At 33.2% G+C, this 19,174-nt stretch overlaps 1 protein-coding gene and 1 long non-coding RNA gene across 5 annotated transcripts in view; one reads left to right on the top strand and one right to left on the bottom strand.

Moving 5' to 3' along the window:
• The window catches only part of LOC125682090 (amidophosphoribosyltransferase-like), a 119,201-nt gene that overhangs the window by 60,054 nt on the left and 39,973 nt on the right, over positions 1 to 19,174 (top strand). The gene's annotated exons all lie outside the window — the stretch shown is intronic.
• Positions 1,480 to 7,886, bottom strand: LOC125666536 (uncharacterized). The gene is made up of 4 exons (XR_008800037.1): positions 7,035 to 7,886; positions 5,628 to 5,776; positions 3,076 to 3,175; positions 1,480 to 2,830 (listed from the first exon to the last, which is right to left on the bottom strand). It is a non-coding gene; the product is annotated as an uncharacterized LOC125666536 (long non-coding RNA).

Below are 19,174 nucleotides of genomic sequence, written 5' to 3' on the forward strand. Positions count from 1 at the left end.
TCATACAATTCCAATAGCAATTGAGCATCAAAAATATTTGAGATTCAGATGGAAAGGGAAAATATTTCAATATACCTGCTTACCTTTTGGTTTGTCATCAGCACCTAGAATATTCACAAAAGTCTCAAACCAATTTTGGCAAAGCTTAGAACTTTAGGTTATCTTAGCATGACTTACATTGATGATGTTTTACTTTTTGGAGATACTTTTGATGAGTGTAGAAGAAATGTGAAAATCACAAGAGAATATCTTGAGAAAGGATTAGAGCCACAGAGTACTAAAATTGGCCCTTTCGCAAAAATAATTGAGACTTTCACAGTTGATGCTCTGAGATTTATAGGTCATATATAGAACAATTTATTTTATAACAATATCTTTTCTAGTTTTCGTTTTACAGTCGTTTAAACTTTGTATTGTTTTTTCAGCATGAAAACTATATAGCATCATGATGCTTACGTCATGATGTTGACGTTATGAGAATCACAGTGTAATACACTCAAAAAATGTACGCATAGGTTAATATATATCTTTGGGGCTTATTCTGATTGTAAATCGGAACTGTTAAAATACTAGGAACTTGTATATTTTCTATCACAACGTTTAGATTTGAGATATTTTGCACCCCCCCCCCCCCCCCCCCCCCCCCCCCACTTAAAAAAAATTTCCGCTGTATTGGACATAATTGAAAAATCATGATCAAAAGTCAAAATTTCATGTGGTGAAAGGACCACATCAAACAATATTGTTTTACCGTCTACCTCAAAGACGAGTTTATTTCTTTCAAGTTGTATTTCTATTCGTATCAATTTCCATTAAATTAATGTTAACTGACGATAAAATGAGAGACAACTCTATAATTTTGGTTAAACTTGAGTAATTATAGTAACTAATTTGGAAAATGGATTTTTTAAACATCCCTCTCGTGAACCAAGATATTTTGATAAAACACGGTGGACCTTTAAAATTGTAGGCATGCACCTCTGAAGTCATTTTTCTGAGCAAGGTAGACTATTTAGTCCACGGAGGATCTCCGTGGATGTCACCTGTGCCTCCTTTGTGCCGCCGTGCACCTCCGTGTGATAAAACAAAGAAATAAAAGAAATAAATATTAAGCGAAATGTTATTAGTGGGTGAAAATTAAAACGTATTTATACGGTGACTTGTATATATTTATATCATTTGATGATATCTTATTGTTATGCAAATATATGCAGAATAGCAGACTGGGTTAATCATTTAAGTAGCAGTCCACGTAAGAATCATGCAGAAGGTGGCATACTGATAATCTTGGATTTTCATGAAACTTTCCATAACTCTTCATAATAATGATATATGAAGACATGCAGAGTAAAAACATTGTGCATCAATGGTTGCTATGGAAATTAATGCATATGTGTTTCCATAGCAACCACTGTATTGGGTTTTGTAAAGTGCAGAAATACATACTTCTTAAAATTTGTATAAAAATGAAAATAATAATTTTTCAAACATAATGATAATTTATTTAGGTGAGGTAAAGGTTACTTCAATATAAAAATGTACAATACTAATGAAATACTATTATATGGTATCTGTAGAGGACTTTGGAATAGGCATTGTTTTAATATTTATCAATTTTCTGTAAATTCGACAATTTTAAGGTATTTTAAATACATATCACTTTAGTTATCCGAAAAGTGCCAAATTTTGATACATATTTTCTAAACAATCAATACTAAGTGTACTCAAAATAAAAATCAAAAGAGTCGGAAATGCACATAGTAACGGTTGCTAGGCAACTCTTTCAGGCCCATTTCCAACACAATAAAACAAGAATATCTGCAATATATGCATTAAAATTATTCTATTAACTGAAAATAAATACAAATCATATGGGTTCACTTTAGTTTATTGACATTTCAGACCAATTGGAGAAATCAGACTTAAACCATATCACCATAGCAACTGATTTTCCTTAGCAACGCACATAAAATTTAAAGTTGTATGATTAATTTGCACTGGAATGAGAACCTAATGCAAATATACCAATATATGATTTTCTACTGATATGTTGAATCCAATGAAGACATCAGGTTTAACTATATTACCATAGCAACCAATTTTCCCTAGCAACAAGCAAACATTTGAAACTGTACAATTCCAATTGCCTTCAAATGAAAATATAATACAAATATATCAACATGTAATTATTTACTGACATGTCGGACCCATGGAAGACAATATGTTTACACATATCACCATAGCAACCACTATCCCTAGCAACACTTAAAATATTTATTTGTACAATGCCATTGCACTGAAACGAGTATATAATTGAAAAATATCACCATATGAATCATGATTCTCTACTGACATGCCATACCCATTGAAGACAATGAGTTTAATTATATCACCATACAATTCTCTCTCTCTCTCTCTCTCTCTCTCTCTCTCTCTCTCTCTCTCTCTTCTACATTCATGCTTGAGTGAGTCTCTCTTTATGTACAATTTTGCTGCAAGTAAATTTTCCTGGTACTCCTCGAACTATGAAATCTTGTCATTATCTGGTTTATAGGCTTCCATGCTTCTCAAAATTCCTATGAGGATTTCAAACCATGCAGTTCCATCTGCAGCCAGATTGTGAAGTCTTTTTAAGCTTGTGATGCAGGACAAGTAGTTAAAATCCTAAATAACATGGCCCTTGAAAGAGGATGAAATAAGTTTCTTCACAACAGGACTGGTAAATTCATATATGTACAATGGTTGAATGGCAGGCAGTCCCAATTTCTTGTCGAAAGGTTATAAGTTGTCTACTGTGAAAGTGCATTTCTTTTGTACTCAATGATGTTACCTGAAAATAATTTTGTTGGATCAGAGACATTGTTTTTAAAAAAAAAATGCACAATGTCAAAAATGCCTATTCATTGAAACAGATATTTTCCATAAATGTATGTCAGTTGCTATTAAAAATTTATTTTACATTGGGTAATCATGGGATGTATTTTTTCAGAGTGCAGTGTGAGTTATTTCAATGAATGTTAATCATATCCATTGGATGAAGACATAATTTGGCATTGTTGATAATTTATTGTGTACCTGATAAAAAAGCAGGATTTAAAGAAGTCTAGTGCATGCTCCAATATTTCTTTATCCATCTTCCAACAAATATGCTTCCCCTTTTCCTGAAGTACAACACCTATTTTGAAGAAGAAGAAAATATATAACATATTTCGAAATTAATTACAACTCATCATTTGTTGTCAAACAAGGTGGTCTAAAGACATTGAACAATATTTCTAATATCATGATTGATTCGACCTTTGATTTTGTGGCCTCAAATACCATCAAGAGGCTCATGGGTTGCATTGCTCACCCAAGTCATCTTGACCCTGCTGTAGTGATTTTTAAAAGATTTGTTTCCAATCGTTATTCCCATGAACATTTTTAACCCTATATTGCGACCCAAATCTAGGCCAAAAAGTTGCCATATAGCCTACTTGAATTCACATATGGGGATGCCTCCAAACCAATATGACTAACATGATCTTGCTGTTGTTGAGAAAACATCTTTTTTAAAGATCTTCTTTCAAGCATATATGTCCTATAAATGTAAATTATGATTCATTGAGTAACCATAAACCAAGGGTTCATTTTACTGAAGGGAAAAACTTCAAATGAACTTAGGAATGTTGGTATTATGATATGATTTAGTGTGGCTCTATGACACTTACACTGTCTTAAACACTTGTTTCAATCAATTTTCTGAATAGTCTAATATAAATCTCAAATTATGTTTCACCCCTATCCCTAGGGCCCAGAATTGAACATACAGAAATTTGAAAACCTGTTCATGCATGCATATTGATATGACTAGCCTAATCATGGTCATCTGTTATTGAGATGAATATTTTAAAAGATGTTCCATACCCAAATAAAACTTAGATCAATTATTGTGCCATTCCCTACTTTCTAGGACCACAATTTGAACAAACTTAAATTGTGCAATATCTATGGGTTTAACCCGACTACTAGTAGTACCTGTCTTTTATGAAGATTTAATATTAAAAAAAAAAATTCCATTATACTTTGATCTCCTATGGTGATAATGATTGAATCTACACTATGTTAAGGAAGCTTACATGTAAATTTTAACTTTTCTGGCCCAGTGTTTTTGAGAAGATTTAAAAAAAAAAAAGAACCTCCCACCAGACCTGGGGTAATGGTAATGTGTAATGCATTGTCATCATTACATTTTTAAAGAAATGGGGTGTAATGTGTAATGCACCCATTTTTGAATTACAAGTAATTGTAATGTAATGCATTACTTTCATAAAAATACCAGTAATGACCATTACTTTTCAATTACATTTGAATTACATATCATTTCTTATTTCATGAAATAATCTAAGTTTTTCTTTTCAATGAAAGTGATTAATAATTTTTAAAACATGATACATTAAAAATACATTCTTTAAAATAAAGACATATTTCTTTTTTTAATGTGTTCATTCAATGGTCATTTATGAATAATTCAATTGATTTTTTAATGGAAATTTTTAATAAAAAGTTATGAAATCAATTGAAGGACTTTAGGTAAATATTTTAAATTTCATCTATGTGATATGAAATAAGATATGAGATCAGAGACATAAATAACATGTTACTTAGTCATGTAAATACAAGTATTGCAGGCAAAGCTTTCAGACCAGAACGTTGCTCTCTGAATGACAATACTTTTGAAAAAATGCAACTATAATGTGTAAAATAACAAATATACTTATTCACAATCTGATGTAAAAGTTAACTTCAAATAAATTGTGTTCATAAATTTTCTTTGTATTTTTTTTTTTTTTTTTGTAATGTAATTCGTTACTTTAGCAAAGTAATTGTAATTTAATTAATTACTTATATGAATGAAAGTAATGGTAATTGTAATTGTAACGGTGAAAATTCCAATGTAATTGTAATTTAATGTATTACATTTTAAAGTAATTGACCCCAGGTCTGCCTCCCACTATCTATGCCTTTTGTTGATTACTGTGGACATTAGCTTTCATGGGGATTCAATTTATACAAATTGTGGGGTACCTTTATCCCTCAACTTTCAAATCACAATGAAATACACAATTTATAAAATGATTCAATCTACAGAAACCATATTCATGATATTAGATCTCAACTAAAAATCTAGATAATCCACAAATTGGAATGATTCCATATTTCTTGATTATCCCCCCTTTGAAGGAAGCATGACCCTTCATTTAATTTAAACAAGCTTGAATCCCCTTTTCTCAAGGATGATTTTTGCTAGATTGACTGACAATGGCTCAGTGGTTGTAGAAAAGATTAAATTTTGAAAAGTCTACAAACAGATGGACAGACAGACAAAAGCTCACTAAAATGTTCAACTCAGGTGAGGTAAATAGGATAATCTGCTCTGTTGTTTATCAGTATGCCAAGTTTGTTGTCAACCAAGCAATTGGTGTGACTGACGGGTGCAAACTTAATTAATATTCCAACTCACATATACAGGACAATATAACAACCTGAACAATACATATATTACATGTAAATATATGCATGTGTATATTTACAATGACAACGGTTTTTCATTTTCATACATGCAAAGCAGATATTATGATGTATACCTTTAATGTTGTTACATGATTTTGCATGTATTCAAGTCTGACCCATTCAAGTTCTAATTCTAGGAATCATGTCCATAATCTGTTGTTTGTTGTATGGCAAGCAAGTCATGGAATCTTCTTGGAATTTCAGTGAATAGATTCCTTGTATACTGAAATTTAAGTAAATATATTTCATTCAATGAAGCTGAACTACCAACTATCAATTTGTGGTGATGGCAATGATCTCGATACCTGCTGAGGTGTCAATAATTCAATTTTCAATCAAGTTCACAAGTTACCAAATTATGTAGACAACAAGTATAACAGACATTATGATCACAGAAAAATGGTGATCAGGTAAGCTATAGACTTTTGGTTAAAAGACCTGTGCTAAATCATTACATCCGATACATTTTTGCTGATAAGAAATATTCATTTGATTAAAAATTATGTTTGAAATTGTTCATCTTATGCAAAATTAACTAAAATAGATCCTTGAGGTCTTCATATTTGATGTGATAAAAATTAGCTAATGAAGAGCACTTTTAATATGTATTTTCAAGTATGTGGGTTGTGATTGGATTTTAAAAAATGCATCTATACTGGTAATATAAGAAAATTAAAAGAATTTTGATATGGAATCAGGTGTCACAAATAGTGTTTCCTATTTTAATTATTATTCCATGGCTAAAAAACTAAAAAATCATTAATTTTGAATTCCCACTGTGATGACATCATGATTAACAACTATGTGGAATCAACATTTGTACTTTTCTCAAAAATCAGATACAAAAAGGACTCACAAAAATTCATGGGACTTGTGAATTTTCATGGGATTGAAGCTGCTCATAAACCATGAGTCTGGGGCTTATCTTTAAAAAGCCCTAGTAACAACCCTGATGTGTTATGAAATTTGAACCTGCAGTACATGTGTTAGATTAGAGTTGTGAGGATCAAGATACTCCAACATATCACCATATGGCATATGTCATTGACTTGTCTAAACAATGTGTAACTGTTGACCCACCAGGTTCAGTAATCATGGGGTGGGGTTGTTGAATCATTCATTGAAATAACATGAACAAAGAGCAATGATTCATTTAATAGTTTCAATTTAGCTGATGTGTTTTGATTTTAGCCTATGAAATAAAAAGTTACTTTCAACCACTGGTTGGTAGAGGGAAAACAGAAGTGTTTCTAAAATGGCCTACATTTTAAAGTACATGTATAATATTTTTTACATATAGTTTTGAACTTTTCACCCCCCCCCCCCCCCCCCCCCCCCCACACACACACACACACTGATACTATTCATTCATTAGTCGACAGATTATTTATGGTCCAAAGCAAAAGAATGATTGAAATAAAGTATGGTGAAATTAGCTTAAGTAACCAATACACATTTATGATTTATTCATATAAACTTACCTGCACCGCCACCCATACTGGCCACAGCATTTTCCCACAAGCATGTTGCTCATCCCGAATGTTATGATATGTGCCCATATCCGGTTCGTATATCCAATACAACTGACCGAGTGATCTGGTAGTATTCCACATCCACTCCAAAGAACTCTGATGATATGAAACAACCCCGAAAAAGTCCAACGTGTAATTGTGAAAATAGACACAGGGGCAGGTGGGCCTTGCGTCATGGATTTCCCGCAATGTGATTTGTTTAAGGAGCATAAATATCTAGCTACCGATTTCTTATAGTCATTCACATAAACTGTCTTCGAAACCTCTTCACATGGAGTATTTGTCCATAAAGAAATGTTTCAAAACGGCATCGTTTGTCTTCAAACCGCCAACTCGTATGACATGTTGTTATGTTTCCCCAAACAATCGTATCTTTAACACTAAAGAGTTAGCAAAGGGAGATAATAAAATCGTCAATCTGCTAGATCGTACGTAGTTTTTAAAAATCTGTAACTAATTTGTAAACATGTTTCCAAATGATGTTTGTTATTTCTTTTACTGTCCATATTATTTACTTTATGTATATATTAATCTTTAATGACAGAGTGCCCGATAATTAATTTTAATGACCATTTTCATTAGTGCTCTTTATAAAGAAAACAACGGGAAAATATTTTTGAAACCGAATATCCTTTCAGCCGATTAAAAATCTTAAGAAGGATTCAAGGTGAAATTTTTTATTGGATCAAGTTCAAAACATGATTTTCTTCAAAATTAGCCATTTTTCAAGAGATTTTAAATTTATAGCTGTGCCACTTTTTTTTCATTCTGCATGATTCTTACGTGGACTGCTACTTAAAACATTTTGTGTATATACTATTGGTATTCAGATACCAATTCATGATATCATCCTTTCTTATCATTTTAAATAGAAGGTATTATACATAATAATTAGGGTTTTTGATTAATTGATTATATCTTGCTAAACGTCTCACTCGAGAATTTTTCACTCATATGAAGACGTCACCAAGACCGGTGAAGGGCTTCAAATTTTAGGCCTATGCTGGGCGCTTACGGCCATTAAGCAGTGAGGGTTCTTTAGCGTGCCACAACTACTGCGACAAGGGACATCTCCTTATGCAGAGTGGCTACCTACCCGTTTTAAGGACTTAGGTCTGTCGCGGCCGGGATTCGAACCCCAGCCTACCGCATGTGGGGCGAACACTCTTAACCTCTCGGCCACCATGTAAAGTTTTTGTATGAACTGATTTAAATATTTTAACTATACAAGAAGAGTGACCTCTAGCTGTACATTATGTCAGTGTTATTCATACATACATATGTACTTAATAAGTATTAAGACATTATTCAGGCTGTTTCCCCTTAAAAATTATCAAAATTCCCCCCAAAATCGTGTCAAAATTAGTTGCACTTTTTAAAACAATATGTTACAAATATTTTACGCATGACCTACTATTGCGTCAATGGCATCCCGATAAAGTGAATATTGGACAGTATCAAGATAACCCTGTATAATTTCCATTTCATGATCGAGATGCATGCCATGTCGCATGAATATAAGTAGTATGTAAAAAGAAAAATTCTTTAAAAATCTATAGTTACAAAATTTCAATAGTTTACACACAAATTAATACACACACACTCACCCATTTACATGTACCCACACATTTATTTATGGAGGATTCGATATTTAAAAATTCCTAATATCTAAATAAGTTGATAATTTTTCCAAATCAGTAAGGCATATTCGTAGCTTCTAAATTTGGTGTGAAAAACACTGGATGTCAATCATTTGATTTTGTTTTATTAAGAATAATGATAAAGTCATGTACATGTGATAGTGCAGAACTTTAAATGAGTGTGGTAAAAATTTGGGATCATAATATTTTTTTTTTAAAAATAAACAATAATAAATAACTTAGACCTTCAATTAAGACATCGCTTTCTTCACATTCAATAATAAATGGCTAGGTAGAAGAAATATAAACACAATTAATGTTACACGTACTTCTAAACTGAAATGCACTATATTAACCCTGGTACATGTAATACTGGTACAATAATTATTATACTATGGTAGATCTATATCACAGGTTTGGATGTCTTGATTTAAAAAAATGAAGAGGTAATATTATACTATGAAAATGTTCATAAATTCCTTTTATGTATTCTTGTCCTCCATTTTCTATTGAAAATTGTGTGTGCACGTTCCATTGGATCCGCCACTTAATTTAGCTAACAGTAGCCTCCCTTGCATTTTTACAAATATGAATTAAACTCCTTAAAACCTTCATTTAAATGTGTAAAATGATCATTTGAGAAAACAACTACCCTTTTTTATTAAAAATAAATCTAAAGATTTAATAAATCATTTATTTGAACCCGTAATCATACATATAGTTACAGCTCATTGTAATTAAAAGTATATTAGAAAATGCATTACAAAACACTATATAAAACAATTTTCATCCTGTTGTGAAGATTTGACAAAACAGGTATATGTTGGCAAGGAAGATGGAAGATTAAACTCGTGTGCGGGAATTTATTAACTGGAAATATATGAGAAGAGCTGAATGACTGAAGACATTTTATGGAAATGAGGAAGATTATGTGTGAGGAATATTGTATGTTGTTGTTTTTTCTCCCTGACAAAATCAGAAAGATTACTTATCATTTTCAAATAAAATGGAATGTACAAGAAGTTTATACCACAGGGGCTCGGTTGTTAAATATTGAAGTTTTCTATTATTTGTTCCCGAATAATAAATTGAAGTTTTGCATGATTTGTGTCCGAATAATAGATTATATAAATAAAATCCACCACCAAAATCCGCTTTTTTTGAGGTTTTAAAAAAGGTGTATCATGTGTACACCTTTTTTTAAAACCTCGAAAAAAGCGGATTTTTGGTGGTTTTTAATTTTATAATCTATTATTCGGACACAAATCATGCAAAACTTCAATTTATTATTCGGGAACAAATAATACAAAACTTCAACATCTAATACCCGAGCCCCTGTGGTTTTACTACTATTCCCGCACTTTTAATTCATATGCACTGACATATATCACTGGTCCAATGAGTGGTCGGCCTAGTGATAGCCCCGCATAGCGTACTGACTCGAGGTGCCAAACTTCAAAAGATTTGGTTGAAAATGTGAACTCCTGGCTACATAATTGGTAATACTTGCTGTAGAATGGAAATTCTGTAATACTCGCGTATCTTATTTTTAGGAATCAACATAATGAAGCATTTTAATTGGCACCTGTATCCGCAGTAATAACAATACATCACATATACTGATGTCATCTGTTCAGACGACTATTCCTCTTCCTCTCGTGATGTTTCAAAAATGTTATTTTTCGATAGCAGCTAGAACGTCGCTGAGAGTTTTTTTCATTGGAAAGAATACCTTTCATTACCAATTTTTATTCAATGGAATTAAATCTTGCAGTGAAACATACGCAATATAAAAATTATTGCCTCAAAGTGAAAAAGAGGTGGTAAAATCCGGGGAAAAATCAAATACATTTAATTTTAAGGGTGTACTCTCGTGGTGCTTTTACCGCGAGTGAGTCTCCATACTTTTTAAAGTCGTAACTATGGGGATGCGTGTGTTTTATTTCATATGCACAAAGAAGAACATTGATATCTGTTTTTATTTGTAAGTAATGTTAATAAACTAACAAAAATTAATTAAAACATGACAATTTTTTTTTTACTTATTTTCTCATTTTATGACATTCATGATGCCGTTACGATTGTAAAGTAAACAAACTCGAGCTTGAACTTCGAAGACGCACACTGTACGATGTCGCATTTAGTCTATTCTAAAGCAGTCCAGAAACATACATGGGCGATTCGTTGGAAGTAAAACGGCAGTTATAGATCAGTCTGCATCCGATATTCTCACAAGTGAGTGGCAGACAAAGAAAATTACAGACAAGCAGGCACAACAACGCACATGGTGACACACTACAGTACTATACATAGTGTCAGACGAGAGGGAAAAATGGAAGGATGTTAGCGATGTAGTACCCGAATCAGAGGCTGCTGATATAGTATTGAATGAATTTGTAAGTTTTTCAATATACAAGAATTTTTTTTATGAAAAAACACTATGTAGATCTGTACCTAAAATGATCTGCGATCTTCCCGATCCCGCCTAGTCAGTCATGAGCGAGTCTCGCTCCTAACGTTCAATGTATCATTATTGAAGCATCATTTTGATTAAAAAGTGTAATTTATATCATTGTTTTAAAAAATCGCCAAAGTATACAGCGAATTTAATTCATTAAAAAGAGTTCAAAGGGAAAAGGGGGGTTCTCCCATCTAGAAAATTATGGTGCACCATTCGTGTACAAATTAGTTAAAACAAAAGATAATTTTGTTGACTATATATACATGTATAGATATGTTTTTTTTGGGCTACTAGATCGATAATTTGTTTCCAATCAGTTCTGGAAAATTGAATTATTTTATCATTTAATAACTTTTAAAGCCGAGTTGCATTCTACCGTTCCAACGACACAACCAGTGTTCAACGTCTCCTCCAACACAATGCAGCATAAATACAGTCACCACTTGTTATCTTCCTTTATATTTAATTCAGCTTTTAACCATTGCACCTTTAATTTGGCATATAATCCATTTAAATCTGCACAGTAACTGTACCAGACCTGAATGCACAGCCATGCCGTTTTGTTGTTGTTTTCATTCTTACATATATGTATTCCTACGCGCCATTTCAAAAACGTTAATTCAAGCTTTTTGATGGGAGAAACTATTTGTTTTTCTATCTTAAAGACATAATTAAATGATAAGAAATAAAACTTATAATTCTTTGTTTGATGCATGTATCAAACGAAACATTGGACGGGAAACTTTTTCATCAATGCGCGTAATAAGTGTCATTTCTTAAATCAAAATTTTATTTTAATTATTCCTTCAAAGAATAATTGTCAAAATTTTTTAATAATGTTAAAATTTGTTTATAGGGTATTGAGAATGCACATTTTAAAAAAAATCCTGATTAGAATTTCAGCATATATTTCATAAACAGTCATTTATGCACTAAAAAATTCATATATAACATTTTGCATAAGAGAAATTCTTTTAGGGTAACAATTTGTTGGGCAAGGCATTAAAACATAATCCCTGGCTAGACAAAAATTGGAGTTAGTTGAAATTGGTGTATTAGCAGTCTGGTGGTAAACCTAATAGTATATTCTGTTCTATTGTTAAGAATTTACAGTATTGATAGAAATTGAGTTCCAATGTTTGCTTTTTAGCTAAATCCATTTGGTAACCACAGTGAGAGGGATGAGTTGTGCTATCATCATATGGAGAACCATACCAGAAAGTGCAGATTTCTTCTCATGGCCACATGGAAATTGACTATTAAAACTAGTTTCTGGATAATAACTCAAGTACTTTGCATTCTATTCAAACCAAATTTGGACATATGGATACATACAAAGAAGGGAAGATGCCTATCAATTTGGGGGTCAGAAGGTCAAAGATCAAGGTCACAGTGCATGGAAATTAGAAAATGCTGATGTGGGGGCATATATTTTACACATTCTGTAGTTATAAATGAATTAGTATTGTATATATGCATATATTATTTATGTTTTCTGATTATTTATCATATAATGAAATAAATATATAGAATTTGTAAAAATCTACATTAGTAATTTCAGAAAAAGTTTGATACAGATATTCTCCCTAGGTTGAATTTTTTGATGAAATAGGTCTTCAAATTTCTGTGATATTTTATACAATTATGTTAATTAATACTTGATTTTTTTGTAGAATTGGTGATATATTTTATGTAAAAATTATTGAAATAATCAATTATGCTTAATTTTCATAAAATAAAAGAAAGCCAAGATTATACTGTCCTTAATATTTGTCTTATAGTGTGTTTCTTGTGAAAATTGGTGATTTTCATGAAAAATTAAGTTTCAGCAAAGGGGCAACTTTGAGGGGCTGTAATTCTTTAAAGTCCACACTAACATACTCTTTTTTTTTATATTTTAAATGTCTTTCGGATAAAGATGTATCAGTTAAAATGATTTATCAAAAAAGTTTGATACTTCTGAAAAAATTCAAACCAGGAGAGAACATCCTTAAGTAATCAACATCTGGTTTCGCAAATTAAGGTGACATGTGATTTGGGTAATTAGTATACATGGAAATCAAGGATAGAAGAAATCAGCAAAATTAAGACACTTTAGATTTCATCCCAAGCGTAGGCCATTACAGGGTGTTTGTGGCTCGAGTCCTTTGGTTTTGTGATTCATGGAAAGAAAAGTCAATTTGAACCCAAGAAATGTTCACATTCTTGGGAAACATAATAAATTCTGAAAGAATGATAATTGAATTGACTGAGGAGAAGAAAGACATTTATGAAGAATGTAAGTGTTTAATGAATAAAGATCATGATAAAATAAGAAATGTAGCTCGAGTCCTTGGACTGATTATTTCGAGCTTCTCGGCTACAGAATTGAGAAATTTACATTACAGATAGCTAGAAACAGAGAAAATAAAGCATTTAAAAAAAGTTAAAGGGAATTTTGATTCCTTAATGCCAATCACTGTAGAAATGAAAGAAGAATTAAGTTGGTGGTGTTCCAATATTCATTCTCAAATCAGACCTATTTCTAGAGGTAACCCAGAGATCGCTATTAAAACGGATGCATCCTTGTTAGGATGGGGAGCAATACACACACAAGATAATATCAAAAGGGTGGAAGATGGAAAGAAGAAGAAAAAATGAATCACATAAATTACTTAGAAATGCTTGCAATTTACTTTGCTTTGAGATCTTTTGTGAATATTGTAAAAAACAAATATGTAAGAATATTATCAGATAATACTACTGCCATTAGTTATATTAATAACATGGGTAGTATAAAATCTCAAATATGCAATAAACTTGCATTAGAAATATGGGAATGGTGTACTGAGAGAAATATTTGGTTGAAGTGTTCTCATATTCCAGGGAAAAATAACAGAGAAGCAGACAAATTATCCAGAGAATTTAATGATCAAGTGGAATGGCAATTGGACCATGATATATTCTTACAAATTTGTTCAAAGCTAGGTTGTCCAGATATAGATTTGTTAGCATCAAGACTCAATTGCACAAGTTGAAGTGTTTTGCTCATGGAAACAAGACCCAGAATGTAGTTATGTTGATGCATTTTCACTGAATTGGGAAATTTTGTTTATGGTTATATTTTCCCACCTTTTAGTTTGATGAGCTTGTGCATCAAGAAGATCCAGGAAGACCAGGCAAGAAGGATCATTATTGCCCCATTATGGCCAACTCAGATCTGGTTCACAGGATTAATGAAAAGTTTGTCAAGAATCCATTATTACTTCCGAGAAAGAAGGATCTACTCCTAAATCCTCACAGAAAGGAGGCTCATCCTTTGTGGGAAAAAATGACTTTGATTGCATGCCAAGTGTCGGGCGAATCTACAGAAACTCTGGATTTTCAAAAACAACTACCTCCATTATTATGGCATCATGGAGAACCGGTACTAAAAAACAGTATCAAATGTTCATTAAAAGATGGTTTCCGTACTGCTCTGATTGGAAAATTGATCCAGTTTCACCATCTATAAATAATATTTTGGAATTATTGACTTTACTTTTTGATAATGGATTGAGTTACAGTTCACTCAATACAGCTCGAGGGGCTTTGTCAGCGCTGGGCATAAAACTAGATGGAACTAGCATTGGATCCCATGCTCTTGTTTTTAGATATATGAAAGGTGTTTACAATATTAGACCAACTAAACCCAAATATTCTGGAACATGGGATGTATCTTTAGTTCTACAGCAATTGAAGAAATGGTCTCCTGTAAAGATTTTAAGTTTGAAACAATTCACATTGAAACTTGCAATGTTAATTGCTTTGACAAATGCTGCACGAGATCAGTTGATTCATCTTATTATACCCCCCCCCCCCCCCCCCCCCCCCCTGAACGAAGTTCTGGGGGGTATATAGGAATCACTCTGTCTGTCTGTGCAGATTGGTGTCCGGGCCATAACTTCTTTGTTCTTTGACTTAGGCATGCCATATTTGGCACACAGGTGGATGACCATGAGACGATGTGTCGAGTACCCTTCATGACCTCTATATGACCTTGACCTCAAGGTCAAAATTAAAGGTTTTTTTACAATGGATTCGTGTCTGGGCCATAACTTCTTTGTTCTTTGACATAGGCATACCATATTTGACACATAAGTGTATCTCCATGAGACGATGTGTCATGTACCTTCATGACATCCATATGACCTTGACCTCAAGGTCAAAGTTAAAGGTTTTTACAATGGATTCGTGTCAGGGCCATGACTTCTTTGTTCTTTGACATAGGCATACCATATTTGACACGTAAGTGTATCTCCATGAGACGATGTGTCATGTACCTTCATGACATCCATATGACCTTGACCTCAAGGTCAAAGTTAAAGGTTTTTACAATGGATTCGTGTCAGGGCCATGACTTCTTTGTTCTTTGACATAGGCATACCATATTATTTGACACATGAGTGTATCACCATGAGATGATGTGTCGGGTACCTTCATGACCTCTATATGACCTTGAACTTTGACCTCGAGGTCAAAATTGATTATAGGGTTTTGACATAGTCGTACCATAAGACATCGGTGTATCACCATGAGACTATGTGTCATGTACATTCATGACCTCTTTATGACCTTTGATCTCAAGGTCAAAATTATAAGTTTATACCATGGATTTGTTTTCGGACTATATCTTCCAATTTCTTCTACAAAGACATACCATATTTTTACGCTCAGGAAAGGGGTAATTTATACCTATTAACAACACCCTTTGGGAGATTGGGGTAAGCGGGGGGTATTCTTAGTGAGCATTGCTCACAGTACCTCTTGTTTCTGTAAATAATATGAAAAAGTGCTTTAATGAATACATATTTGAATACTCTGGACTGCTAAAGCAATGTAGACCGGGTTTTAAAATGCCTGTTGTAGATATGAAAGCACATCCTCCGGATAGGAGACTTTGTATATATGTTGTAGTGAAGGAATATTTGTTAAGGACAGCACCAATTAGAAATGGGGAACAATCACTGTTATTAAGTTATGTTAAACCTCATAAGGCTGTTACGAGAGACACAGTGTCCAGATGGATCAAAATGGTGATGAAATTTTCTGGTGTTAATACGGATTTATTTGGATCACACAGTGTAAGATCTGCTTTCTCACACAGTGTAAGATCTGCTTCAATGTCAAAAACAAAATCAGCAGCCGTTCCAGTAGATGAAATTTTAAGGAAGGCTGGATGGTCCAATGCGAGAACATTCTCTAAATTTTATGATAAAGACATCATTGTTGAAGATGAGAGTTTTGCTTCAGGTGTGCTTTGCAAGGAAGATTAGAGTGGGAGACAAGTTCTCAGTAAGTAGAATAGTATTATGATCATGTTGTATTTCTCTTATGTTTTGAAACATTTGATCATAATGCGCTTTGAAGTCTTGCATAATTCCGGAAGTGATTATGACGAAATAGAATTTAAAAATTTGGCGAGACTTACCTTGGTTAAGTCTTAAGTCCGATTGTAATTCTATGAGTCATTATAATTACTGTAGGGATTATGTGCCGCCCACCACTTCCTGCACAAGTTTTTCAGATATTCATAGATATCAAACCAATAATTTAAATAGTAATAATAATTAAGATAATTATATTCAAGATGGTTACATTATGACCAAATGAGGTTGCACATGCGTACTACTATCTTACATAATCTCTACAGTAATTATAATATGGGACCTTGAAAATACTTCGACATAAGTGGGGTATTCGAGATTACGGTGTTCGAAATATTCAGAAGTTTTTAAAATCATTTATATAGGGAAAATGGCTGGGACCGGCGGTCGACTTCGACTCAAGCGGGGTATTCGAGATACAGATATTTTACCGTATTTATATGTAGTGGAAACATGGTTATAACAGAATTCAACTATTTGTACACTCAAGTGAACCTGTGCATATCCATGAGGCTATTAAATTGTGATGAACAGTGAGTGATCAACATTGATTCACTAATTATACCCCCCGAACTGCTATATAGGAATCACTCTGTCTGTCCGTCCGTCCGTCTGTGCAGATTCATGTCCGGGCCATAACTTCTTTGTTCTTTGACTTAGGCATACCATATTTGGCACACAGGTGGATGACCATGAGACAATTTGTCAAGTACCTTCATGACCTCTATATGACCTTGACCCTTGACCTCAAGGTCAAAATTAAAGGTTTTTTACAATGGATTCGTGTCTGGGCCATAACTTCTTTGTTCTTTGACATAGGCATACCATATTTGACACATGAGTGTATCACCATGAGACGATGTGTCATGTACCTTCATGACATCCATATGACCTTGACCTCAAGGTCAAAATTAAAGGTTTTTACAATGGATTCGTGTCAGGGCCATGACTTCTTTGTTCTTTGACATAGGCATACCATATTTGACACATAAGTGTATCACCATGAGACGATGTGTCATGTACCTTCATGACATCCATATGACCTTGACCTCAAGGTCAAAATTAAAGGTTTTTACAATGGATTCGTGTCAGGGCCATGACTTCTTTGTTCTTTGACATAGGCATACCATATTATTTGACACATGAGTGTATCACCATGAGACGATGTGTCGGGTACCTTCATGACCTCTATATGACCTTGAACTTTTACCTCAAGGTCAAAATTGATTATAGGGTTTTGACATAGTCATACCATAAGACATCAGTGTATCACCATGAGACGATGTGTCATGTACATTCATGACCTCTTTATGACCTTGACCTTTGATCTCAAGGTCAAAATTATAGGTGTAAGCCATGGATTTGTGTTCGGACTATATCTTCCATTTTCTTCTACAAAGGCATACCATATTTTTACAGTCAGGAAAGAGGTAATTTATACCTATTAACAACACCCTTTGGGAGATTGGGGTAAGTGGGGGGGGTATTCTTAGTGAGCATTGCTCACAGTACCTCTTGTTTAAACAGCCTTGCTAGGAACTTAAACTATATTTCCAACTTAACAAAATGGCAATATTTTAGTGTAGAGTAATTGAACATAATTGAAAAAGTAATGGCATAATTACACCACCGATTAAATTATGATTACAAGTAATTGAAAATAGCTTCAATTACAGATTACTGTCGATTACTTGAAAAAAAAGTAATGATTACAATCGATAAAGATTACTTGATTACGATTACCCCATGCCTGATCTTTGGTGAACGTTGGTTCCAAGGAGAAATCCCACATGATATTGTTGACTTTTCTCAGGCTAATTCCATGGCATTTTGTGAGCTTTACCCAATAGTGATGGCATGTGTCTTGTGGGGCAGTGAATGGCCCAGAAAACGTATTCTATTCTACTCGGATATTTAATCAAAGGCAATTAGCATTTCAGCTGGATCGGCGCACTATGACCTACAGTACTTTAGGGGTAGAAGTAGGTCAAACAGGTTTCCAGATATTTTTTTGTATGGTCACAGGTATTGCTCTGAAATTTATATAGTCACACATTCCCTCCCAGAGAAATACATAATCAGTTCACATTTCAACTTAATTGGTGCACCATGACCTACTTTAGGGTTAAAAGTAGATCAAATGGTTTCCTGGACTTTTTGTCATTGTAGATATAAGATATTGCACCAACATTTTGTCAAAACCTCACTCTCAGAGAAATAGATAATCAGTTCACATGTCAAATGGATTGGTGCATCATGACCCACTTTAAGGCTTTTCTATTCAGAATGTATGTTGTATCAATTCAGAGTGCACAATATGCTTCCAGGTTGAATTTCACTGACCGACGGGCATATATTGTACTGTTTGCGGTACTTTTTTTTCTTCTCCATCTATTTTTTCTTCTCTTGTTTCATGATTATTTTCCTAATATGAATTTCTGAGAAATAAAAAATGAATAATTCTGTTTATCAAGGTGAAAGATGTGTAGCTGAATGCATCGTGCAAACTTAAGGTAAAACGATCAACTTAAAAATTTGTCCTGATTGACTAATTCTGTTTTCTGGAAAGTTTCAAATTTTATT

Source organism: Ostrea edulis, chromosome 2, assembly GCF_947568905.1.
Source record: "Ostrea edulis chromosome 2, xbOstEdul1.1, whole genome shotgun sequence".
Lineage (NCBI taxonomy): Eukaryota > Metazoa > Mollusca > Bivalvia > Ostreida > Ostreidae > Ostrea > Ostrea edulis.